The sequence below is a fragment of the Zosterops lateralis genome, assembly GCF_965231275.1.
Source record: "Zosterops lateralis genome assembly, chromosome: 6".
Lineage (NCBI taxonomy): Eukaryota > Metazoa > Chordata > Aves > Passeriformes > Zosteropidae > Zosterops > Zosterops lateralis.
Genome location: NC_139761.1, coordinates 20,551,800 through 20,577,734, shown reverse-complemented (window position 1 = coordinate 20,577,734; position 25,935 = coordinate 20,551,800). Strand labels below are relative to the sequence as shown.

General features: G+C 38.3%; 1 protein-coding gene across 8 annotated transcripts in view; it reads left to right on the top strand.

Moving 5' to 3' along the window:
* The window catches only part of NRXN3 (neurexin 3), a gene marked incomplete at both ends in the record, with an annotated part of 894,319 nt that overhangs the window by 832,283 nt on the left and 36,101 nt on the right, over nucleotides 1-25,935 (top strand). The gene's annotated exons all lie outside the window — the stretch shown is intronic.

Genomic DNA, 25,935 nt, shown 5'->3' with positions numbered 1-25,935 from the left:
AATGAGTGATCACAGGCTTTCCTGATGGCTGACAAGCTGCAGTTCTCTCTTTGTCAGCAATTAATTCAAGCCTCAGCACCGTGCTGAAAGCGAAACGCAGCAGTGACACCTGTACTTTTGGAGTCTGGGACTGATGGTGCTGTTCTGTAGCAGCAGGAGACATTACAGGCAGCACTGCACAGCCAGGTGGGGACAGTTGTGCATGTTCCCTGAGCTCACTGCAGTAGAAGAGCCATCTGTGTGCTTTAACACAGGACAATGGCCACAGATGAAGTCCAGCTGTGAGGAAAGACTTTGCAGAGGCACAATCATGAGGTAATATGTATAATCACCTTTGGGACCAGAACTGGCTCAAAGCACAGCCTTGGCTGCATCATGTGTGCTGCCAAGTGCTGTTTAGACTGAGGGTTTCACTGTTGTCCTGTCCATTTGTGTGCTTATACAAGGTTCACACTTGTGAAGTGCACAATAGTGAGGCCAGTCCAGGAAGGCTCTTGCCAACAAGGAGTTCCACCAACAGCCTGTTCAAAGCAAGTCTGGTCATATCAGTTTACTTAGGGCTGTATCCATCAGCTCTTGAACACATTCTGTGGATTGAAGTCATGTCTCTTATTCAAGTATGGTTTTTATGTAGAGTGTAAAATATCTGTTTCATTTCACGTGAAAATTCATTTCAAAAATGCAGCTTCAGGTTCTAATGTGTCCTAAGACATATATTGAGCTGAAAAGTTCTATCATATTTAATTTTAGTTTGTTATATTTTAAAAACAAGGAATGCTAAGAACGTCTATTACAGATCTTAAAGCGCTTAGAAAACAATCATTCATTACAATAATGCTCACTGCAGATGGTTTTATTTTTCTTCACTTTGAAGGCAGCGAAGCTGAGGCAGAGAAGAGCCTTGTGCTCCACTCCTTGTATGACAGAAAATGCAATTGAAGAGACAAGCATTAAGAAATAAGCCTATTTGATTCTAAGTTCTACTAGTTTTCTTTCAAAAAAGCAAACAAACAAACAAAACCTTAGGACATGCTGAGTATGCACACAAATACCACACACAGAGTACATTTCAGTAAATTGTGTTTTTCTCTGAAGTTTGAAACTTAAAAAGGTACTCAGTGTCCTAACTTTTTCATTCCTTTTTTTCTAGAGAATGTACACTAGAGATAGTTTGATAGTTTCCTATGATTATTAAAGTTGAGTATTCATTCTGTACAAAAGACTGCAGAATTAACAATACATTGCAATTACATGTGCCCTCAAATGGGAACACAGGCTTATTACTTGTTTCAAGTAAAATAATTACTTAGAGGAGTGACACATTGATTACTAATTCTTCAAGTTATTATGCCTGACTATTTGAAAAACAAAGACTTGAAGACAGAAATACAATTCTTGCTAGAAGTTGCTCAATTTGATACATGATTTTGACTCAAGTAATTGTTTTGTTAAAGCTAAAATGTGCTGGAAAAGCTTGGGTTTACTTTGTTAGTGCTACATAATAAAGCAACTAGTATTAATAATTATAAAACTAATAGCCTGCTGAGAATGAACTCCTGATTTTTATTTGCTACCACAAAAATAGCATTTAAAACTGTTGATCTGTTTAAACCACTCTATAAACTGGTCAAATCCAGAGGCACAGGAATGCAAATACAGCAGCTTTTTGTAATTATCATTTTTTATTCTTAAATGTTGGTAGGTGGATGAAAACTCCAATGATTTGGAGGTTATATGCACAATGCGGGAGCTACAGTTGCTTCCTTGCAAACTTTGCCACTCTTCCAAGGCTTATGTCTCAGCTGAATTCATTCACAACAGTGAGTTTTGAACACTAAGACCTGAATGGGAAAGTGACCTACCCCTAAAGTGGAGATGAGAGGGATTAGGTCTGTTCCATCAGCATGGTGCAGAAGCCAGGGAAAAAGCAGTTGGCCTTACAATAGGGATTCATGATTCCCAGTTTTGTACTTATACCATGAAATTAGATTGTGCTCCATGATGCTTCAGTAGCAGGAAGCAGAGTACCTACAAGGATGATCTGTTGGGCTGGTGATGAAATTAATAAAACTGAGAGAGATATACTAATACCAGTTCATCCTCCTGATTAGGTGGTAGGACATCTTCCTGTTTGTGAAAGTAATATTCTTTTAATTAGAGAATGTTTGTGGTTAAAAAAATAAAAAAAATTTAAAAAAAAAAAAAAAAAAAAAAAAAAAAAAAAAGACAACCCCAGCACAGTTTGAGTGCATTCAGCAAAGATAACTTTCTTGCTTTCTTTAACATAGTTTTGAGTTTGTGACAGTCGCTGCTGTTACTTGCCTTCATCATCCACATAAATGTGTATTCTACTAAATTCTTCCTACCCAGAGCAAACCACAGGTTTTGGGCGTTTGCTTGGTGGTTTTTTTTTTTTAAGACAGTCAGTAAGATTTTCCCTGAGAAGCAGTTCTTAGGGCTATTGCAGATTCCCGGGGAGGGCAAGGAAAGCAGATACCTTCATGGAGAGTTCTGACATGCTCACATAGGGACTCTTGATTTCCAGACTTGCAGACTCCTAATTCAGGTCCCTATTCAGGAGTAAGGAGCAACTAGCACGTAAAATAATACAGTTCTGGGGGGTTTTTTTGCTGAAAGACACAGAGATATCATTTCCCCTGGGTAAGAGCTGCTTTTGAAAATTTATTCAGTGATTAGGAAGTTAGAAGAGTTCCACAGTAGCAAGCAAGCATCTGTCTTCTGGTATCTGTTCTTTAATGTTTCCCAAGCTTGAGGGAAATACTTCCATAAAGGATCATCTAGCATCTTTATGCTCATGGAAGTATTAAATTCTGATTTTGAAATTGATTACCAGCTTATATATATGAACTCTAAAGGTGTGATTTCATTGCTTTTAATCAGGTATAAGCTAAGGTGTTACCAAGTATCCAGTGTGCTTTTCTATTCCTTAACCTTATCTGCTTTTCAGTAGTTGTTCTGAGGGGCCATTAATTGTAAGCAGAGAAACAAGGGAAGTCTTATGAAAGTAGTGCATATATTATTACTAAAGACAAGAGGGGGAAGTCACCTTTCACAAGGGGAGCTAGAAGCAAATTGATCTGTGAATGAAAAAGCTTTCTGGAAATCAGACTCTTATTAAAATTTTTCCATGATATGAAGAGACATGGTTATTTAATCAATCAACTTGACTTTTGCCTGAAAAAGGTTTAAGAGTAAGGCACTTACTCCTACACCACCAGTAACATTGGAGTAAAGATCTCTAATAAACCTTTGTTTTTTGCTCTGTTCCACCACCCTCTTGCCCAAGCAAAAGCCACCAGTGACAAAGCAAAGTGAGATAAAGAGATGCCTTAGCATACAGGCAGATTACTGAAATGCCACTAGGGATATCTTCTGCTACATTAGCGTGGTTTTCACACACGTCCTGCCATGTTAATTGAAAGATCTTTAATTTGCATGTGGGAATTATCTCATTGACTCTCTTTCATGAACCCTCTTTATAATTATGCAAATGGTCCAGCACAAGGGAGAAACAAGCCATTTTATTAACTTCAAAAGCAGTGTATTTAAAATAAAGAAGATGACAATGACAAAATTTGCTGATGATTTACCAAGCACTAACAATGCCAGGAAATGTATGTTTAGCCTCTTTAGCAACTGAAGATGTCTATTTTATTGCAGATATTACCTAGCTACTTTGCAGATACAAAGGCATTGAATGGCCATCCATTACACAACCCAGTACTGATGCTTTGTCTCACATCTGATCAAGGTTTCTTCTTAGCATCTCCCCAAGGACAGTCAGAATGGCTTGCTGTCAAGAGGAAACACTTCATATTCCAAAATAAGCCAATCACTTCATCCAGAGCTGGCTCTCCTCCAGCTCGTTTCTGTGAATTATAGTTTGGCTTGAGTAGCTGCTTCAGCAGCTATCCAAGAGTTTAGCTGGGAATCACGGTCAGTATGTCATCTTCTAAGACCTCATACCTTTTCTTTTTTCTTTCCTCTTTTATTTTTTTTTCCCCCTTGGAAACAACCATATATGAGTTTGGTGTTTGCGGGCTTGCTCAAAAAAAATGGAAATTTCTTTGTCATGTGGTATTTTGAGTACTCTTACCAGAGAGTGCTTTGAAGTATTAGTTTCAACATTTTCAGCCTCATGTAGGGGCTGTGGAGAAAGTGTCTTTCATCTATAAAAGCGCACATCCTATGCTTGCCATTCTTGAAGAGCAAAGTGCAGTAATCGGAGAAATGTTAATTTTAAAAAGACCTCTAGGATCATTGAGTCCAACCATTAATTTTGCACCAGCATGTTCACATTGCAGCAGTGTGGAGCCATGCTCACAAATTATGTGGTAAGATTCTGTATTATGTTGGCCAAGTTAGTTTGCATGGCATACACTGATTTTAGGGGTTGAAACTCAGGAGGGGATGAGTTGGTGGTGAGTGCCAATGTGTGGTCTTTGATTCTTAGGGAGTTTCACTCATGGTTTCAGTATACCATATGTCCAAAAACCCCAATGTCTCATTATATCACTTTAATGGGAGAAATTTACAGAATGAGAAACCACATATGTCTATATTTTGCTTTTAGTATATCCTATGGTATATTAATTTTTTTATTTACTTTGCTTTTTATTATAGGGAATACATGAGTCTGTAGTTAAACTTCCATAGTTGAATCTCTTTATACTGATAAAGTATACAGCCATCTAGGTTCACACACCTCCCTTCATCATTACATTCCTTTCTCTCCAGCCCAGATTAACTTAGTCATGATACTTAGACTCTGGGATAAGATACATTTGTGCTCACTTTGGAGAACTAACCCAACTGCAGTAATGCTACAAAAAAAAAGTGTAATGTGGTACTATGAAAACGCCTGGCCTGGTGATGCAGAACTCATTTTAACCTCTCGCCAGCAATGAGCTCTCAGCAGTTCCCATTCACCTCATTATAGGAACTCCAGACTGCAGCATGAGGTATCATACCCTATGTGATGAGCTCAATTTTTTTCATTTCTTTCTCTTTGTGAATTCCCAAAGACAATCCTCATTAAAAAAAAAAAAAATAAAAAATCCTGTCTTTCCTTGCTCATTCTTCCCCTTCCCTCTTTTTTCTTTTTTTGTATTTTTTTTTCTAATTTTTCTAATCCCCTTTCCTTGTTAGGCAAAAAGAAAAAAAATCTGCTGAGAAACGTATTTTCCCTTTAGGGTGATGCAGACTTCAAAAGAAAAATCAGTCATTTTGAGAGGAGAAAAAAAATGTTTAATCATCAAGAGCAGTAATTACTTTCTAAATATTAGCATGGCAGATAAGGAGAGGAGAATTGAAATGGAACGTGGGGCTTTCTCACTGATTCATTATATTTGATTTCTAAGTTTGGAATTTCTAAGGACTAACTCTGTATTGCATCTCCATAATGTAGTTATTATAACTGATAATGTATCAAGACAGTTATCAGTTTCAGGTTTTGTGTTTCTTCAGAGATAAAAGATGGCAATTTGAAAACTAACTGCCTTTTTTTCTCAGCTTGATCTTTTTACTTTTTCCTGTCCTCAAGCGAGGCACACATTTTTGTTTCCAGCCATTTTGTAGATGGTCTGACTTGAATTTGTTCAATAGTATGTTGGTCCTTAAATGTCATTGCATTTAAGCCACTAGAAATCCCTCACTTAAGAACTGGTGTCAGATTTTTTGGTAGTCTCTGACTGGTAGCAAACCTGGTTTTCTATCTGACAGTACATAATTATCTGTGTTTCTCTAGTTGTGAAAGTAAAGAACTTGTAAACATCTTCACACAAATGTCCCACTATTTTACTACAGCAGAATTGTTCTTTAAAATATTTTATTTTAAAAAATCAAATTTTCTCAGGGCTGTTTCAGAGCATATCTGCTCATGTTCCAGAATGACTGTTAGGACTTGGCACTGGTACAGAGAAGGTTTTGAGGGACAATTTGTGAACTGGGAGTCAGTCTCAGTAGAAGAAATATTTCACAATTTAGCTTCTTTAGCTTGCATGCTGATAGAATAACAGAGAGATGCTTGCTCTTTAAGTGTGTTGTATTTACAAAGAGAGGACTGGGATGGGAAACTATTTTAAACAAAAGGGTTGCATGACCCAAAATGGCTGCTACTCAACTGTGAATAAGCTACAGCTGGGAGTTAGAAATGGGTTTCTATCCAAAATGGGAATCATCTGGAGGAAGAGGTCCAGAAGAGTAAGTTTATTGATGGCTTTCTTTGACGTAGAACTGAAATAGCCAAGTACTGGCTCCTGCACATTTAGAGGTTTCTTCTTGTTTTTCTGTGATTTGTGTACCTGATGAGTCTGCACCTACTGCCATTTTGGTACTGTACTAATGACAACATCACAGAGATATGAGACCACTGCTGTCTCAGCTCTGCTGAGCTCCAGTGTGATCAGTTGTCAGCTCTTAGGCAGCACAGCTGTGCAGAAAGCTTTTGCACAGACGCAGAACTCCCTATGGTGGACAGTAGCAGGCAACTTACTGATAAACATACAAGACCTTTTGATCATTTGGCTACAGAATCACTAGGTTGGAAGAGACCTTCAGCTTCATAAAGTCACCCCAAAACAAACATCAAGTCCAACCCAAATCACATCCTATGAGGTCAAATTACCCCACTGATCAGGTAAAGAGCGAACCATTCCACTTGAAGTGAAATTCCTCTTTCTGAACCAGAGAAGTAATCAACTGTAAGGAAAAGAAGAGACTTTTCCTAAATGCAGCACTCCAATATGTACTGCTAGTTGGGTTGAAGTGATAGGCAATCCTATTTTTATGAAATAAGGAAAGACTTTATATTCAGGTTTCAATGAGTTTATAGCTCAGCTTCTGAAGGCTAGAAAGAGCAGAAGAAAAATCCTCAACTCTTCAAAGATATCCCTTGAGGCAAAAGTCTGAATGCTGACATTGGCAGTTAAAAAATGCATTTAAAATTATCAGTTGGATTTGCTAGTACAGCTGGATGTCTTGTTCGTTGGTATTTGGAGGTGAAGCTTTGGAGAATTTTGGAACAATTGGGAATTCAACCAGTGTTGGTCTTCGTGGCTTCTTGTCTGCTGGGGTTGGTGAGAGAGTAAGGTGTTTGAAGTTATCTTTTGGAAAGTAAGTATAATGTTAGAAGTAGTTCAGAGTAAAAACAGGTTTATTTGGGGCTTGGCTAGTCATATTACATGAGAAAAAAAAATCTCAATCATTACATAAAGATAAAGCAGTGTGCTTTAAGTTAAAAATGCACTTAAATGTTATGTAAAGTGCAAAAGCCCCTAAAAAGGAGAAAACAACAAGGTATCATGGTAACTCCAGTGGAAAGTAAACTCAGTGGCCTGGTTCTGTGGCTCTCAGCTGCAGAGTTTGTGGTTACAAATAGAGAGGGAGGAGTTACAGGCAAGGTACTGGGCACAGAACAGCCCATTAAATTATGTCTACTCAGACTCAGAAATGAGACACAAAAGGTAATATGAAATTAAACACTGTATTATTATGGGTCAGGTTTCAACATATGCTACTCACTCATAAATTCAATCTGATTGCTTTATTTCTTAAAGAAATCACAGCAGTGAATAGTTTCTGGCCTTAAAATCTGAGGCTTTTTTGAGACCTTTCCTTGTATTGGGGAGCCCTCTACTCACTTCAGCCTGATGAGGTTCACTGCAGGTCAGAAAAGGATGAAGGGGAGGACAGTGTAGTGCAGGCTTAAGGTCCTTCCTCCTCTGAACCAGCATGCGGCCAGCAAGTCCCCAGTGCTGTGATGCTGCCATTGTGCACATGCAACACAAAAACTCATGTAACCCTCTCCCTAGATCTAGAATGGGGCTCTCTATACCCAGGGGGATAAGACTACCCCACTCTGTAGGTAGTGTATAATTTCTTGTGTTTTCCTGTATGGGATACAGCTGTGCAAACTTTTTTTTGAATTAGATGAGTGCAATGTACTGTACAGTGATTAAGGATGTACAAGCTACACTCACAAACAGAAGGAGAAAGACGTTGCTCTCTTTGCAGGGTAAAATACTGAAAAAGGCATTATTTTGTACTCAGTCTACTAGTGACATTTTAATTTATGAGCTAAGGATGCAATGATTGCTGGCTGTAAAAATTGATTTGGTGTTCATCTGATTCAACCCATGTCAAGAGTTTGAAAGTAATTATGATAGTGGAGCTGATAGGCAGGCAATTACATTTTTGTTCTCTCTTTTCTTTCTTTTTTTTTTTCCTGAAGTTGGTCTTGTCAGAAGGCCCTACAAGCATGAGTATAATCGTTGGTAATGTTATTTTGTAGACTATTAAGGTATAATCTCAGTTAATGTTACACATGCACTAACTGCATTCCTAAATAAAGTCTTTGTTGGCCTCGTTGGAAATCTCCCAGGCTAACCAGATTAAGGAATCCATGTTTAGCCAAACAGTCTTTTTCTGCCCATATTTCCTCTGCACTTTCATTAATCTTGGCTATAAGTGGTATTTCCTGAGGCTATCTTCTGTCGTGTTCTCTGTTCTGTCACACGAGGCAGGGAGAGGCTCTGTCACCAGAGCAGGCTGCAGTTGGGGCACTGCCATGGGAAGAAAATGTTGCAGGTTCTTATTCCTACGCTCCTGATGCAGTGAGAAATTTCCCTGCTTTTAGCTATTCAGAAGAACGGATGTCACGCCTGGATCCTTTTGTGGGGGCTGCACCCTCCAAGGCGTCCGGTGGGTGCTTTGCTGTCATGCACACACTGCATGGTATGTCTGAAATTTAGGTGCAAGTAAAAAAAAATATTATCCAAAAACTGATACTTTGATATCATTCTGGTTTTGAGGTTATATTTAAAGGGCATTTGGTGTTGTTCAAGCATAGAACAAAAGCTAATCTTTTAACATCATAGCTCACCCTAAAACTGAGCTGTTATTTCTTTGTCAGCTCTACTAAGTATGTTGTTTCTTCACCTAAACAGCAGTACTTGCAACAAGGTCTCTTTTATCGTGTTTATACTGTAGTATCTAAATAACAGACTCTTGATCTGATTTGAGGCTGTAGGTAATATCATTATTGTTAAAATTCAGGTAATAGCTGTTGTATCTTCACATATAAGTTTTATGCTTTCTGATAATGTGTAATTTAAGACAAATCTTTTGCCTGCAAATTTAAAAGTCTGTGTTTGAGTTATGATCAGTATCTCTGCTGGTATTAAAGAGCCACTCAGTTTTCCTCAGAGTCTGAAAGAAGAAGGAGTGGCAGAGAAAAAGAGGAGTAATGTTGAAAGTAGAAGACCAAAGCTCCTAAGCTTCAGTAATACTGCAGGGGAGGGAGAGGCACAGTAGGAGCAGAAAGAGTGACAGCTTTGGGCTGAAGGTGGAAACAATGAGTGGGAAATGGAGACTAAAGTCTACAAAACAAACCATAGCACAGGGAGAGATGTAACTGAAGTCTGTGAAAGGTACCTGTCTCCCTTCCAAACTTGTCAATTACCCATTTATTTCATTCATTCACTCCTGGTATATTTTTCTCTTTTTGCTGAAGTGAGCGCAAAATTATATTTAGTTTAAATCAATGGCAAGGTATGGAATTGTATAGGAGTTGTGTTTTCATTTATGTCTTTTATGTTCACATCCTATACAGGATTTAAAGAAACTACGCCTGTAGAAAATTCTAGATTATACACTTGCAGTTGAAAGATTTCTCTTGCTTTTGCAAAGATTTGCTTACTGGTACCCAGTTAATTGGCCTGGCAAGAATCAATGCAGTTTCTGAAGACTGCATTTCACATAGAACCAGATTCTGTGGTTGCTTGGTTCTGCAGTTATAGGATTTATTAGTCTGCATTCTCTTTGACCTTACTAACTTTAAACCAGAGCAGTTTCCTTTAAAGTATTTCATTACTGATCCCCAGTGGACAATAGAGTCCACACCAGGGTGAAATGTCATGCTCATCCAAAATGATACAAATGGTTTGAAGAGAAAAGGTTGTTTTGAGCAAACATATACCATAGTTTTTCAATTTTTAACTATCTTTTGGGCTACAAAGTACATCTGCATGTGATTTTCTTTAAAGCTCAGGTCTATTCTCATCTTCTAATTTTATTCAGGCAGCATTTTGACATTATATTTAAGCCTAATTCACTTTACAACATGCATGATAATAAAGACCATTTACCATCAAAAAGAGATAAGGAAGCAAGTTGGAGCAGATTCTACAGTGTGTCCTATTTCCGGAATATATAATACACTCCACGTATCTATTTATGGTACTGAGTCTTCTGTCTGTTATTGATCTTGTGAACCTTACAGGCATCCCTGGAGCTTACTCGGGTGCCTTCTGCGACCCCAGAAAGGTGTCAACTTGTTGGACATAGAATGGCTGAGAAACGCAGCATCCTCTTAAAAGCTTTATTGCTTCCTTGTAGATCACACTCCATATACAGTTAACTCCATAGGTTAACAGTTGGACTCAGTGATCCTAAAGATCTTTTCCAACCCAAACAATTTCGGAATTCTATAATCTTTCTTGAGATGCTTTACACAGCACTGTCCTCAAGGTATTGTCAGAGCAACAGATGGCATTCTGAAGCATCTCAGGAATCAATAAATCACTTCTGATATAGGGCCTTTAATTCAAAAATGTCAGAAACTGAGGCCAGAACAGAAAAAAAAAAATGCATTATTGGGCACTGATTTATAGATCTTCTTAACCACGTTGAACATTGAAAATTAGTCTGTATACTAACAAATGACCAGATTTGGTTACTTTTGGAGTGTATTTGCATTGAAGAAGGCAACCCAAAATTTAGAAATTGTTAGAGGAAAAAAGCGAAACTATTATTGTACCACTGTGTAAAGGTGTGTCGTGCCTTGCCTTCTGCCTTGCACTCACTTTTGGCCATCAGCTCTCTAATCTATGATGAATAAAAAAGCTGCAGGATATGCAATGGTTTCCACAAGAGGAGAGGTTAAATAAGCTGACAATCTTCATGATGAAAAATTGGCAACTAAATGGTGATAACAGAAGTCTCTAAAATCAAAATGGATCAGAGAAATTGGGGCTAGGCAATGACTGCTCACACTTTCTCATGAAACAATGATTGAGAAGTAAAATAAGATAGAAGCAGGCTGAGATCAAACAGGAGGAAGTGCTTTTACAAGAAATGTGGAACTCACTGCCACATAATACTGTAGAAAAAATATAAATAGACTTTAAAGGCTAATATGTCAGCATGTGATTGAAAAGCCCATTAAGAACAATGAAATACAAAATCTATGCAGCACAGAGTTGCAGGTATAACCAGTTCCTAACTGATGCTTGCCACTCCAACTAGTATATGTGAGAAAAAAGTACTTCTGCCAGTTTCTCTTGTGTTTATCCTTTATCTGTCAACAAACGTAAAATGTCTAATGCCAGGGGCAGAAGTCAAGGCTTCAGTGGAGTTTGAGCTAGTATGACTGCACTTCTGCTCTGGTTTTACATGTTCTTATAACACAGTCATTATAAGTATATATTTTCATTTGAGGCACTTACATCTGTGATTTAGTGTGGACAGATACCAGACATACCTTCAGGCATTTTAAAGAGCCTGAAAGAAGCAAAAATTAAATATGAGACACATAACTAGATAAATCAAAAAGGAGGCAGTGAACCCCCAGCTCTTTATAAAATTCACAATGCTGGAATTCCCTTCTAAATGGGAAGGCCTTTGTCTGTAAATTGCATCAATATTTCATTAATTAAATTCATTTTTCTTTCTGTCTTTCTTTTTGTTTTGTGTAATTAGGATGTAGTCATTTACAGCCAAACCTCTGTTCAGCTGCTATAAAATATTCATTTCCAGTTGCAGCTTGATAATGAAACAGTATCCTGCAGCCCATTCAAACTGTTGCAAGGCAAGGCAAATTACAAAAAGGAAGGGAATAAATTCATTTAAAAAAAAATGAACTTAAATATGCTCAGTACAAAATGGTTTCAGGCAAAGGAAAAGGCTGCCAGCTAAAATGCAATTTATGTAACACTTTGGCAAGGAGGTGGGCAGCCAGTGAATAGAAGTTAATGAGTTGACAGCTGTCAAGAGCTCCATGGTGTCAGATTGTAGCATTTGTTTCGACCAATTGCACATTCTGGGTAAGTGAGAGACTTAGGTAAAAGGGATATCCTGGGACCAGCCGGGATAATTTGTTCCACTACCTATGAGGTGCTAAGATTCAAAGCTGCCTGGTAGAGAGGTTACAGAGCTTCACTCTGCACCTGTTGGGAAAGCTTTGCTGAAAGCAAGTTTTGTGTTCTGATGGAATGAATACTGGTGGTCTGCCATGGCAGGGTTCTTTTTCTGAGGGTCATTTGCCTTTGGTGTTAAGCTCTGCTGCCATTTATTTCTATAGGTGTGCACTGCAGGCTTTTCCTCCTGTTGAGAAGAATTTGCAGGAAATTCCTGTCTGCAGGAACCTCAGTTTGTAGGAACTATGCAGTCAACCTCAAGTGTTTTATTTCATTTCAGAAACATTAAAGAGAGCAGAATTTTTCCTATGTCCCTCCTACCTCAGCCCTGCGTAACCATTTGTTACAGTTCATATGGGAGTTCCATTTTGACAGTGTGAGTCTTTCTGCTCACAAAATATAAAGAACTGGATACAATCAGGGTAGGCTGCCCAAGAAAGTGGTTGATTTGCCATCTCTGGAGGTATTTAAAAGGTGTGTAGGTGTGGCACTTAGGGACATGGTTTAGTGGTGGAATTGGCAGCGTTAGGTTAACGGTTGGACTCAGTGATCTTAAAGATATTTTCCAACCCAAACAATTTCGGAATTCTATAATTTTTCTTCAGATGCTTTACACAGCACTGTCCTCAAGGTACTGTCAGAGCAACTTATTAATATTTAGTTTCAAGAGATATATGTATATATCTTTATTATCTTAAAAATTAAGCCAGGGTATGCTGATACATTAACAGCCCCGTAAAGGGTCATTGCAAATCAGTGGCAGAGGCATCCTGGCACTCAGCTCTTCAGTGTAACTCCACAGTTGTCTAAAATGGGCAGTCAGACTTGGTGAAAATAATGGACCCCTCTGACCTGAGATTTCTGAATCAAAAGAAATCTCACTGACTGCAGTCTTGTACTTGCAAATTCCTGACTTAAGTTATATGCCTGCTAATAACTGTGAGACTGTTAATAACATAATAACAATAACTAGAGCTGTTAATAACAGCTGCTAGTAAATGGAGCCAATTACAGGATTCTTTAGACACACTTTTGCCATCCTGATGCATTTAGAGGAATACAGTGCCATACTCTGGAGTTCTGACAACTTCACTGCGCATCCTACAGTGCAGAAATGCACGTGCTTTGATTTTACCTGCTGTTGCCAGTCAAAATCCTGATATGGCCATAACTATGCTAGTTATTGTCAGCTCAGTTGGAAAGACTCATAGGTGGTATAACTCTGCCAGCAGAAAGCCTTCTTCAATCAGCATTGCGGACCTAAAAGGAGCAGCTCTACTAACCTGGATATGCCTTCCTGTCTGTAATGCCAGTAATCTCTTTAGTGTGAGTAGGGCCTACATCTGAAAATGAAGAGGCACCACCTTTTAAATTCATTGGCTGTTATGTCTTGTTTCTGGCTGGTACAAGTGAAGCTACAGCATCGAAAAGGGAATTTTAAGGGAAACTGAACTTGTTTCCTCCCAGGAGAGACCAGAAACTTACCATCACCCCAAAACTGTTGCTGTAGGTGTTATAGCAATGGATTTGCTATTTGTTATAGCAATGAATTTTTCCTTAGAACAAAAGTTCTGATTCTTTCTGCTTTTTTAATTGTTATGAAAAAACAGAAACTGCTATAGAAAGAAACCTATGCATGCACTTTTGTCTGTCTATTCAGGGATGTGAATCTTGAATGTGGGGACTCTTGCTACATTTTGGCTCCATCCTGGTCAAGCTGTCCTTTTCTATGCCTTGCTAAGACTAAGGTTAAATTCTCCATGGGCTAAAATTTGGCTGTCCATAGTCTGGAAGACCTGGGTACTTCTTTGTATTACTTAAGGCTTTAATAGGCATTATATTAAAATGACATAGTTTCTTTTGTGATTCCCACTATTGTCAACACTATAATTAGAACATATGAGAGGAAAAAATTCTCTGAGTTCTACTTTCAACTGGTAAGTATCTCATTCAAATTCTTTATGCAGAAGCTTCTTCATTTCATAGTGGCCATGAATTTCATGCTATCTTTCAGTTCTTGCAAGAGGTTATTGATGCCAAAAATGCAACATTGCCACAAAACTGAGTTGTGAAGCAAGTTTACTGACAGTGAAAGAAGCATTCGTATGGATTTACAACTTCAATTCCTCTCTCCTTCTGACAATGCTCCTTTGGATACTTCTTTCCTAATATCTCCCAAATTAGACTGTGGAAATCTGGAGGACACAAGGAAGAACTTTGTAGTACTTGATGCTTTTAGAGACAGAATTGCAGAGAAAAATAAAGCCTCTTCACTGTATGAGGAGTGGGTTTGTTGTTTTCCCTTTAAGCAGGTAGAAGTATAGATTATGTCAGCTGGTTCTTGATGGTGTTTAAAGCCTGAATTCCTTTGTCTAGCTCTCTGCTCAGTAAGTGGATTCCAGCCAAGCATCTGTGGGGCAATTAAAGATAACTTTGTTCTTTTTTTCCATTTTACACAAACACAGAAGATTGATTTGTCTTTACTACAGTTAATCAAACTCACCAGAAAACTAAATAAATAAGCAAAGAAAATGGTCTTCTTATCCTTCACAGGGCAAATGTTCTGATTAGGCAGGGGCTGCTGAGAAACCCAGTGGCCATAAGGTGTTGATCAGGTTTGTTGTGCATGGGAGTCTGCCTTACTCAACAGCAAAATTTTCTTACATAACAACCGTTTGCAGCTTGGACCACTTCATGTGCCATTTAAGTGAAGTTCGCTTCAGATTTTAATGCTCAAGAGCCATTTGTCATGGTCCACAACTCATGAGGTTGAAGTTTACCTGGTTTCATCAGTACTTGATGGACCAAGTATGCATTTTAAGCTGATGGGTGTATGTCTGATGGGAGTAGATCTGTTTCCTTGTTTAAGTTATGATTAGATAAATTTCTGGCTCTAACTTTCTTAAGTTTCCCCCCATGATCCCTGGTGGTAGTGGTAATGATTCATTTCCCTGTTTACTCTTTTGTTACATGTTTTTTGCCAACATGTGGGGTGAAGTCAGTTTGCTGTTACCCCAGTAAAGGTGTTAGTTTATTCATATTTCAAAAGGAAAATAAATGTTAATGATAGAAAGGCATGATTTTTTTAGCATTAGGTATTTGGCAGTTGTCTTTCTGGGAGAAATATTGTCTAGAATTGTTTAAATTAATTTTTATTTGATTTGACCATGATAATGTCAGTACGTTAATAGGTAATATTATAGGTAAATAGGTGATATATACCTTTCGTTGAGTAAACAGATGTCTTTGTACTAGTGCTGACAATCATTTACATCCTGTATTAAGAGAGGAAGGATGGACTTGTGGTTAAGAGGCTGTTACTGTTCCTGGGAAATACAAGTTTTGCCACAGCCACTTCTGTGACATTTGTGTTTATAAACTTCTTATTGTTCATAAATTAAAACCATTCATAGCCTTTTTTTAGCAGATATGTTGTATTTGTGCTTACATAGGTATGTGGCTATTTTAGTGGCTACTTTCCTTTGTTAAATGTTGTCCTCTCTAATGTTATTCAGCGAGCATTTCTAGGTACTGATTGGTACCTAGTGGGCCAGGATTTATTCTGCATTTATTTATTCTATGCTATGTTTATTCTGCATTTAAATGTGTGGGAACTGCCTTCCCCTTGTGAGCTAATGTGTGAATCCTGTGAGTAATAGTATTTAAATGCCATTTTCTAAGTGTGGGTTAATGTTTGGAGAGCGAGAGGAATATTTGTCTGGCAAGAATAGTCTAGCGCATTAATGTGAATATTCAAAGATAGTTGTTTATCTTATTGCACTCAGCGGTACTTATAATAATTGCAAAAGTTGTTTTAAGGCACATTTATTCAGAGTGACTACATTTATTGTTACTTTATGAATAGCATATCCTGTCACATTAGATTTTAAGTGCCACAGTTTGGACCATACTAGGGTATCTTCTCCTTCATGAATTTTACAGCTGTATGTGCCAGCTGTTTGTGCCAGTGTAATAATGAGTAAGAGAAATTAAGAGAGAAGCAAGGGAGGAGGTAAAGAACTCCCCAGTTAAAAAAAAAAAAAAAAATAAGATGAGCAACCACAGTGCAGCCCCTAGGGCTGGCTTGCCCATCCCTTCCCGTTGGAGGCTGGCAGGATTGCTGTGGCTGGTGCAGCCACTGCCCCTCTCTCTGCCAGCACTCGCTGACCTCTTGTAGGTCGCAAATCGGGCTGTACTGTATCCTGTACTGCCATCGGTGTTTAATATGTGAACGTGCTCCTGTTTCCTCCAGGGAACAACGTCTGCTGGGAGAAGATCTCCCCTATCTTTAATTTCTCATTAAACCTCATTTGAAAGAGATTATGAGATCCCAGCAGTAGATGCTACAGCAATAGGACTGCTGCTTTAATAGAAACAGGACTTGTATGGTTTTATTAAGTGATGGCATAAGTAGAAATGCCAGTTAAATTGCACATGTGACTATCTCTTCTCTACACAGTAACTGTAATTTACAGATTTGTTTCTTTTGAATCGTGTGTTAGGAGGGAGTGCGACACGGTGTGCAGATTTTGAGGTGTAAGAGATTGTCATTAAAGCTACTGTGCTGTGCTTAGTTATTTATTTCTTGCTAAGAGTGATCCAATCAATAACAGAACAAAATCAAATACAACTCCCTCCCCTCTGAGGAAAAAAGACAAGCTAAATAAAGATGTCCAGGAGAAAATGCCAGCAAACGACATATTGATTTCCAGCAAAGGAGCAAAGTGTAAATGAAAAATATTCTTCTGACACAGTTATTAAGTGCCAGCTAGCACGCAAAGAAAAACCCATTTACTCTTACTAGAGGCTGAGTCTTCAAAGGGCAGCTGATTCATCTCAGATCATTTGAGTCTCTAACTTCCTGAAACATAGGCTTCCCTTTACTAAGTGTAAAGGAGTCTTCTGTATTTAGGCTTTGCCTTGGGAATGAAAAATGTTTACTAAAATTCTGATTGTATGCCAAGCAAGCAGAGAAGCTGTTTGCTCTCCATTTTATGGCAATATCAACAGAAGCACAAGGAAAGGGGGAAATTTTGCTGATGCCAGATAGCAAATTTATGGCAATATCAGGAAAATAAAATCAAGTAACATGTGGGCTCTGATTCAATGTCTTTGGCAATTTGGACTGGGCAATTTGAAAAGTTACTGCATCCCAGTGATCTGCTCTGCCCTTCTTCTGGTGAAGTATGTAAAATTTTATTTTTCAGCAAGTGTAGTTCATAGCCCAGCATATTAATAAAATTATTTCTGTGGCAGTTTAAGATAATACATTAGAATGTGTACCTAAGGGACTAGAGCCTACACCAGCAGGATGCTAAATTCTATCAATAATATGACTTTTTCTTACATATCTATAAGAATTTTTATTGAGATTTTGCTTCCTGTGTTCTGCTTTAAGCAGATGCTAAGAGCGGGAAGTTGAAATTTATGCTGCCCCATGTGTTCAGCTGGTTATTGGTTCTTCTGAGTGGGATAATGGCACATGGGGGAACACTCTGAATCTATATTCAGGCCATTTCCTAAAAGAAATGTCTTCCATTTGAAGATTTTTTGGACAAGGATTGGGAAACATCATTGTATAGATTGGTGTGATATTCAGAAAGTCACATTCCTGACCAGTGTTTGAATTTCAACAAATTGTCCTTCTAGCAGCTTTTACTGACTTTAGAGTGGGAGTTGTTGTGGGGTCAGCTTGATTTATCAGTGGCTTGATTTTTAGCATTAAGCCTTTTAGTTGCTTTAGTTCATGATGGACATACTTTCTGTACCTTTCTTAGGGAGTTTTCACCTGCATCACCACCATCTGCACAACTGTGGTTATATAACAGAGGACTGATTGTTTCTGTTTCAGGTAACAGTTTCTTTCAATAAGAAATAAAAATGTAATAGGGAAGGAGTGCAAGCTCCTTCATCAAATGATGAAAAGTATATTCAATGTGAATATTCTTTCTCTGCGGTAATTCCAAGAGGCTCTGTCTTCAGTGTATAGATACACAACTTCCATCTTCACGGTACTTCTTCGAAAGAAGGAAAATTCACATGGAAAGGAGAAATTGGTTGATAAGAGGCGAGAAAGTCTTCTCTTGTACCAAAGCTGTATCTTTTGTATTCAAACCAATAAATGGTATTTTACAGCCAGTTCAAAGCTCTTGCAAATCTTGGTGGTTACATTGAATAGTCTAGAAAAGACTTGCCAGCTGATGCTTTCCTATTTCAAGACAAAAAGAGCCTGTTCTGTCTGGAAAGGAAAGAAATAGAAAAGCAAGTGGTTCTATGGGCATATGTAATCAATAAACAACCAATTTAGATTCATGGAAATGAAATTTTATTTATTTATTTAGCTCCTAAATAGTATGTAATTTCTTCAGGCCAAGAAATAAATTGAAAGGATTTAGGAGGATTTGCTTATCAGCAGAACACCATGGAGAATTACATTCCTTATGCTTTTGGGAAGGTACATTGAAGTTGGGTTAAGCTGCTGTGGTTCAATACTTCTCTTTCCCCTGTCAAGGTGCCTTGAACAACAGATGAATTAATCCTCCCCACCTTCCTTTCTCCCCTCTTTGCCCTCCCTTCTCTTTCTCTCTCTGCTCACACACCTCACAACATCATCACCATTCCCACTGCCAGCAGACACAGACAAAAGACAGAAACATGATTTTTCCCTGTTGACTTTCCCCAGCTCAGGCACAGAACAAAGCCTCTGAAATTTGACATCAAACCTGGTCCAGAAGAGTCAGACTTTACAGTCCTAATGAACTATTGATTTTAGTGAGACAGGCTTTTGGCTTTCAAAGGAATAATTCAAGCTTTCAAAGCTCTTTTTAATCATGACTGCCCATGAATCTAGATTGACATACAATTGGGAAGATTATTTTTTGCTTTCTCTTTCTTAACTGCCTAGTTCCTTAATCTGTTGTCTGTCATAGTAGTAAACAAATGACTAATTTTGTTGAGGGGCAGCTCTCTCATGATCCCTACTTAATGCTATAATTTGACAGCAAATCAGCTTTCATATCCAGCCAGGAACATGCAGCCAGGAGATGCACTTTTGCTGGGCTACTGTTGAAGGGTACATGCCTGCTGGTTACCTACCAGCCTCTTGGTAGGTGTCACACCAGCTCCAATGACAGGATCCAAGGCAATGGCCTGAAGTTGAGTCAGGGGAGGTTTAGGCTGGATATCAGGAAGAGTTCTTCACCCAGAGGGTGGCTGGGCACTGGAACAGGCTCCCCAGGTAAGTGGTCACTGCACCAAACCTGACAGAGCTCAAGAAGCATTTGAACAATGCTGTCGAGCACATGGTGTGATCACCATCCATGTGTGATCCATCTGTGATCATGGGGCTGTCCTGTGCAGGGCCAGGAGTTGGACTTTGATGATCCTTGTGGGTCCTTTCCAATTCAGAATATTCTGCGATTCTGTGGTTCTTGCTCTGAGCACAGCTAACTGCAAAGGCTGTGCTGGATAGCTTTGCTGCCTGCTTTGCCATGACAGGGAGGAATCTGTAATGTGTTTATATTACAAAGTGATGGAGAGGATGCAAATACAGACTTGATTTAGAGTGAATTAGATTGGGCTGAAGATAGATGGAGCAAGCTCTTTCCCATTAAGGCATATACACTAATGGTATTCATACCTGGATGGCTTAGGTAACTGCTTGACCTCAGTGCTAATGGTTTCTAGTATTTCTTTGAGACTTCTCCATAGCTGGTAAAGATCACTACTGAGATTTTTCTTGGTGAAAATAACACTTTTTTTCCCCCTAAATTTTATCTTTTTTTGAAGCACTCTAAATAGTTCATCATTCTTCCTCATGTCCTTTGTGACACCTGTAAATGTATTATACCTTAAGTCCTTGATGAGTTCTGATGTTTAGTTTTACTACGTCTGTCTCATTCATACATCTCTCTAGTTCTTCCCTCTTTTCAGCGGCTCTTCTCTGAATTGACTAAAATTACTCTTAATCTTCTGAATTGTCCAAAAGTAAATGTAATGAGCCATTCTCTCTTGCTGCAAGTTGGTGCAGTCTGGTTGAAATCAATGCCAATTTAAACAAACAAAGGATTTGGTCCTCTTGTTTTTGTATTTACCTCAAATGAGCTATATGAAGAAAAATTATTAGTTTCATGTTCTTTGATGCATTGCCTCTGCAGAGGCAGATACAACCTCAGCATTAGTATGTGGGGGTGCAAAGGCCTTGCACATACTTGTGGTTGTGTCTGTCATATGATAAGAAAATACACATTGTTCTATCTGGTGGTGAGATGGAGAAGATTAATACACTTGAGCAAAAGACAGGAGACCCAAGACTCTCCTTAAAAGTTTATACAGTCCCAAATTGCAGCTTCTTTTGTAATACTTCATTATGACTTTTGCAACATTTCTAATATTTTCCCATTTGTATGCAGATTATTTCTATCTGTATGTAGTAGTTTCAGTTTGTCCAGACTGAGTCTCTCAGGTCTGCTATACTGTAGTGACCTCCAGGGTATTTTGCAAATAAAGATTAATTAAAAAGTGAGAAACAAATGTAATGTGTAGAAAGGACAGATGAAGGAGTCTCATTTAATTGAATAGTGTGAACAGAATACAAAAAGTTCTTTAAAAAGCCCTGTTACCAAAGTACAAGAGGTGGAGGTATTCAAGCTAGAAATGGCACCTTATGAGACAGGCATTTCATCTGCTATCTTCTTTTGGCAAGACAGCAAATTCCTTGAGCCTATTCTTTACCAAGAAACATCTTAGTTTCCAGAAGACTGAACAGCATCACTAACTTTTTGCAATTCTAAAGGGAGCATTTATACTGTTGTGCATAGAAAAAAATAAATAGTCCATATTCCATAATAAATTTGAGATTACTGCTATATAGCTAATATATTACTAATATAGCAGTATGGAAGCAATGGAGGGAGTCAAGTGGTTGTATTTAGGAAAAGTTTCTTGACTTTCAGCTCTGTACATTTTAGGTATGAAAGGCAAATGAAGTGCCCAGGTTAATACAACTGTATTTCTCCACTCTTGGGAAGATATTCGTGCCTAGCATTTTGTGATGGTCATATTTCAAGACTACTGTAAATCGTGGTTCCTTGGTGGCAAATAGATTTACACTTCTCTCACAACAAAGCCTTAAGTGTTGCTTTTCAAATAATGGTGTTGAATTGGAAGTATCATGTATAGTGTGCAGAAGAATTTCAACTAAAAGGCAAGTAGGAAAATTGAACTCTACCAAGTAAAGCAACTGCCAAGTGTGTAATTCTGCAGGAATTTGTCTGGGGGTTGAATTTATGGGTCCTTGTCTTTTCTCTCCCTCTAGAAAGGAGAACTCCATCATTCCTGGGAGTGTTTTTTATAATTTCATAAAGCTGTTCTGTGACAGAGCTTATTTTATCCAGCATGCTTAATCTTTCTCAAATAGCGGTGTGCCCAAACAGCAAGATGACAAAAAAACCTTTGCAATTGGGAAAAGGAAGATTCAGCACCTGCCATTTTGTGTAGAACAAAGGAGCAAGGGTTATGGATCTGATACATAAATTAGGGCTTTGGACAATTTAAAGATTGGATAGGAATGGTGTCATCTTGAGCAGATCTTGCCACACCATGCCAAAATTCCTTGCACTATATATCCCACACCAGTACAAACAGTGTAATGAACAAAGATTGTAGAACCATCACCGTGTCAAGATTGAAGAGGCCCTTAGAGTGAATAATTAGGAGGAGGTGATTACAGAACTAATAATTCAAGGAAAGGAATGGGGAGCCAATTCAGTGAAATTGAAAGAATTTGAAGGTAAATATGCCCATAAATCCTCTGGGGTGGACTCAGAGTTTAGCACTTTCTCCTACCCTGGTTTTATTCCAAAGCAATTTCATTAAACACTAGAGAGAGGAAGAGAAAAAATAATAATATAAATGCCATAAAAAATCTTTCAGAGGAAGGAATAAAAAGGGTTCCTGCCAGAGAGAAATTTTATTGAAAGTTATTATAATACCTATCTTTAGTTTTATAGCCTTTAATACAGGCCAAGTAATTTCAAAGCTAGGATTCTTTAAAAATGAAATACATATTTTAAAATAGCATAGTGTGACTTATTATTTTTAATATAGAATTTAGCTAATATAGGGAAGGGAAAAATATTTTCTCTCTCATGTTCTTTCCAATGAAAACACAAACATCATTTCCATCAGAGCATATGGAGAGGTTTCATTACTATCCTTTTGCCGGTACATAAGAATGTTTAGCATTTACTATCCCTAGATCACTGGGCAGACACTAAAGCATTAATCCACTTACGTCCCCTGGAGCCAGTGGGTCAGTATAGTGAGAACCATTTCAAAAATGGAGAAAAGGGACCAGAAACGGGGTAGTGTTTTTGCTTACTGCCTCTCAGTGAGCTGTTTCTGATGTGAAGAAATTATGTTAGTGGAGGGATTTCCAGGGTCTCTGCTCACTAGCCTCTCCTGTCTTGTGGAAGCAGCAAGTTTAATAAACATCCAGTGAAAATTCTCAGCTCCAGGAGGGTCTTGAAAGGTACTGATTCCTTGTACCTTTCCTGAAAGGTACAGGAAGTAATGGTCTTCTGGATGTTTCCTTGACCCTGTTCCTGTGGTCAGGAATTTGCTATTCTTTCTCACTGAAATAGCTTTATTCCTTTGGGATGATTCAGATGTTGGCATCTGAGCGGAAGGTATATGGAAAACCAATATGTGGTAGGACTAGAAAATCAGTTAGTGATGAATTGTGATGGAAAGTACAGAGATTAAAAATACAAGATAGGAAATGGCAAGATAGATTAGGGTACTTATCTTTTCTGTGGTTTCTAGAGATCTCATTAATGACCTTGACTTAAATCCAACACCACTTCTGGAGGTTTTTTTCTTTTTCTAACCCTCCTTTTTATACATACAAAATAAGAAGGATAGGATAAGGAGCAATCACAAAGCAAAAAAAAAAATAGAATGTCAGGTGAAATAGCATGTAGTAGACATGGGGAGAAAAGATGGAGATAAATTGATAAAATCGTGTGTGGAACCAGTCATGAAAAAGTACAAATAGAGGTTGGAGTTGACAGGGTTGGTGAGTATTGCACATCACACATTTGCATTTTGTCTGAGTCTGGCTTACTGTGCCCTTCTCTGTTCAGAAGCAACACAAGCAGCAAGAGGGTTTTATAGCAGGAAATCTAGTACACATATCAGAGTGCAGCCTAAATATGTTGCATGTACTGCCTTAACCTGCCTATGAGATGGGAAATTGAACAAGAACAGGAACAAGGGTCAGGCTTCACAGCTTTTCAGGTTGTGGTACAGGGACTTCACAAACTAGATATAGGGTAATTAATAGCTCTGGAAGGATGTTTTGACCTTCATTTTGGCTGATCACTTCTAAAATGCTCTGAACTTTTATTGTCTACCAGTATCCTGTTGCAAGGAGGTGTCCAGTTTAAAAAAAAAAAAAAAAGGCCTCATTACCTTCCTGGTTTCATATGATGCCCCTAATATGCAAGAGGTGAAAACAGTTATAAAGGAACTCCTTTAATATTTACAAATATTAAATCACATTGTTAATTCGATTGGATTTGATTCCATGTTAATGTTGCATGAAGCCTTTAGATCTTTAGATCTGAGCAAGTAAGTGGGTAATCAAATAGGTATAGCAGCTGATAAGTGACAACAACACATTGTTATAAATTTTATGTTTATTTCCTACTGGAGCAAATCATCACTGTTTTTCTGTGAGAAGTGTGAATTGTCAGATCTTCAACTAAGAGCAAAATCCACATGATCTAAATTTAACCTGGAAATCAAAACTAATTGTGAAGGGCACTGTCTGAGCGAGATCTTCTAGTAGTGATGGATAGTTTATTCTTTATTCACAGTGCTATCCTTAATTTATTCTTTATTCACCGTGCCGTCCTTACCCTTAGACAACTACAGTATAAATCTCCTGTTTCGCTAACTACACTTGCCCTGCTGGAAAATTTCTAGCAGTATAGCCTTGTTTACTAAATTGTGCTAAATTACTTTATGTTGGTGCAATTAAAAACTAATATCTTTTTACCCAAGGACAGCTGCATTTCACTGTTGGAGGATGTCATCACTGTATAAGTTATAAAGTTTATTGGGATATATAATACTTTCTAAAATGTATGTGACAGGACCAGAAAAATTGAAAAAAGTAAATTTCTATTTTATGCATTCCTCCTTTGTTGTCTCCCCACTGAGCAGACAACATTTTAGTGCCAGCTTGTCTTAAGAGAAGTCACTAGGATTTCAACAGAATTCTTCTACTTTCTATGACTGAAAAAAGATGTTAAAAAAATTACCTTGACATGTAAGGCACGAACATATTACCTTCAGTCCCTTTTAATCTTGACTCCCCCTGGAAGCAAGATTGTAAATGAAAGTATTTAAGCAGGAAACTACTGCAAGATAGCATTCCACAAAAAACTGCCAAATGACCATGCTGGATATGACTGGATATGCTGGATATGACACATAAAATACTTGATTGCTGGTTTTTTTACAGATACTCTATAATTTTAACTTGCAACTGACCTATCTGGTTTTTCTTTCTTGGCTCAGTCTAAGCCACTAAAATCATGACTGAAGGAACATTAGGTTCAATCTGATCTTTCTGACTGACTTCTTATTTCTCTTTTTGTCCTCTTAGCTCAAATACAAACAGAGAGGGGGACAGCAAGGAAGTTCTGGCAGGGGTCAAAGGTATTTCGATAGAGCTGGGAGCACAGGAGGCTAAAGAAAAGGCAGAATCCTCAGAACTCTTTTGTAAAGGGAAGAGGGAACATTTTGGAAACAGCCATAGCAGACATAAGAATGTAAAGAGAGATCTTATTTAAAGCTGTAGAGTCTTTTTCAAGAATAAGGATTTGAGAGGCTTGTGGAGACATGAGATTCCCTGAAATATTCACCTAGAGTACTGATGTGCAGCTGTCCTGCTCCTGAGTTCAACAACACTTCCTGCCTGGTGAGGAACATTTCAGTTGTTTTGTTTCAGGAGTCACACCACTGATCCTAGTGCTCAGCAGAACAGGCAGCTGTCTGCAAGGAGGAGCTGTTAGGGGAGGCAGTTTCATCAGAAGCCGTGGTTGAGCCAAAGCTGCTGAGCTGGGGTAATTTTGTATTGTGCACAGGAACATTACAACCTGTGTCCAGAGGCTGCCACAGACTCTCCCTAATGGTCTACATTACTAATTCAGCTAATTGTAGCAATTACAGGCAGGAGATGCTGCTGGGAAGAGACACCAGTACACGTCTCTCTAACATACTGCAGTACATGCTGCTCATTAATTAGAGCGGTACACACACAGAAAGAAAAAAATATAAATAAATGGAAATCAAAAAAAGAAAAAGAAAATCTCACCAGCTGGAAATGCAAAGGAATGTGATGAAACCTGTAGTGGTTGTGAATGGTCACAGTTTGGTTTAACCCTTTCATAATCAGGCTTTACAGCTGATGAACCTAGTTGCATCCACATCCCTGATCACTTGTTAAGCAAGGAGGTGAGGTTGCATGTTGGGCATATCTGACACATGCAGCACTTCTTCATCATGCAACAAGTGAATTGCACAGGTATTTACTATCTGGGTAAACACCAGATTCCCAGCCCAAGAGATGAATTAACAGAGCAGGAATTGTGTCTGCCTCAGAGTGGTGCATCAGGCACAGCAGAGTACTGCTACCTGTCTGAGTGATGTG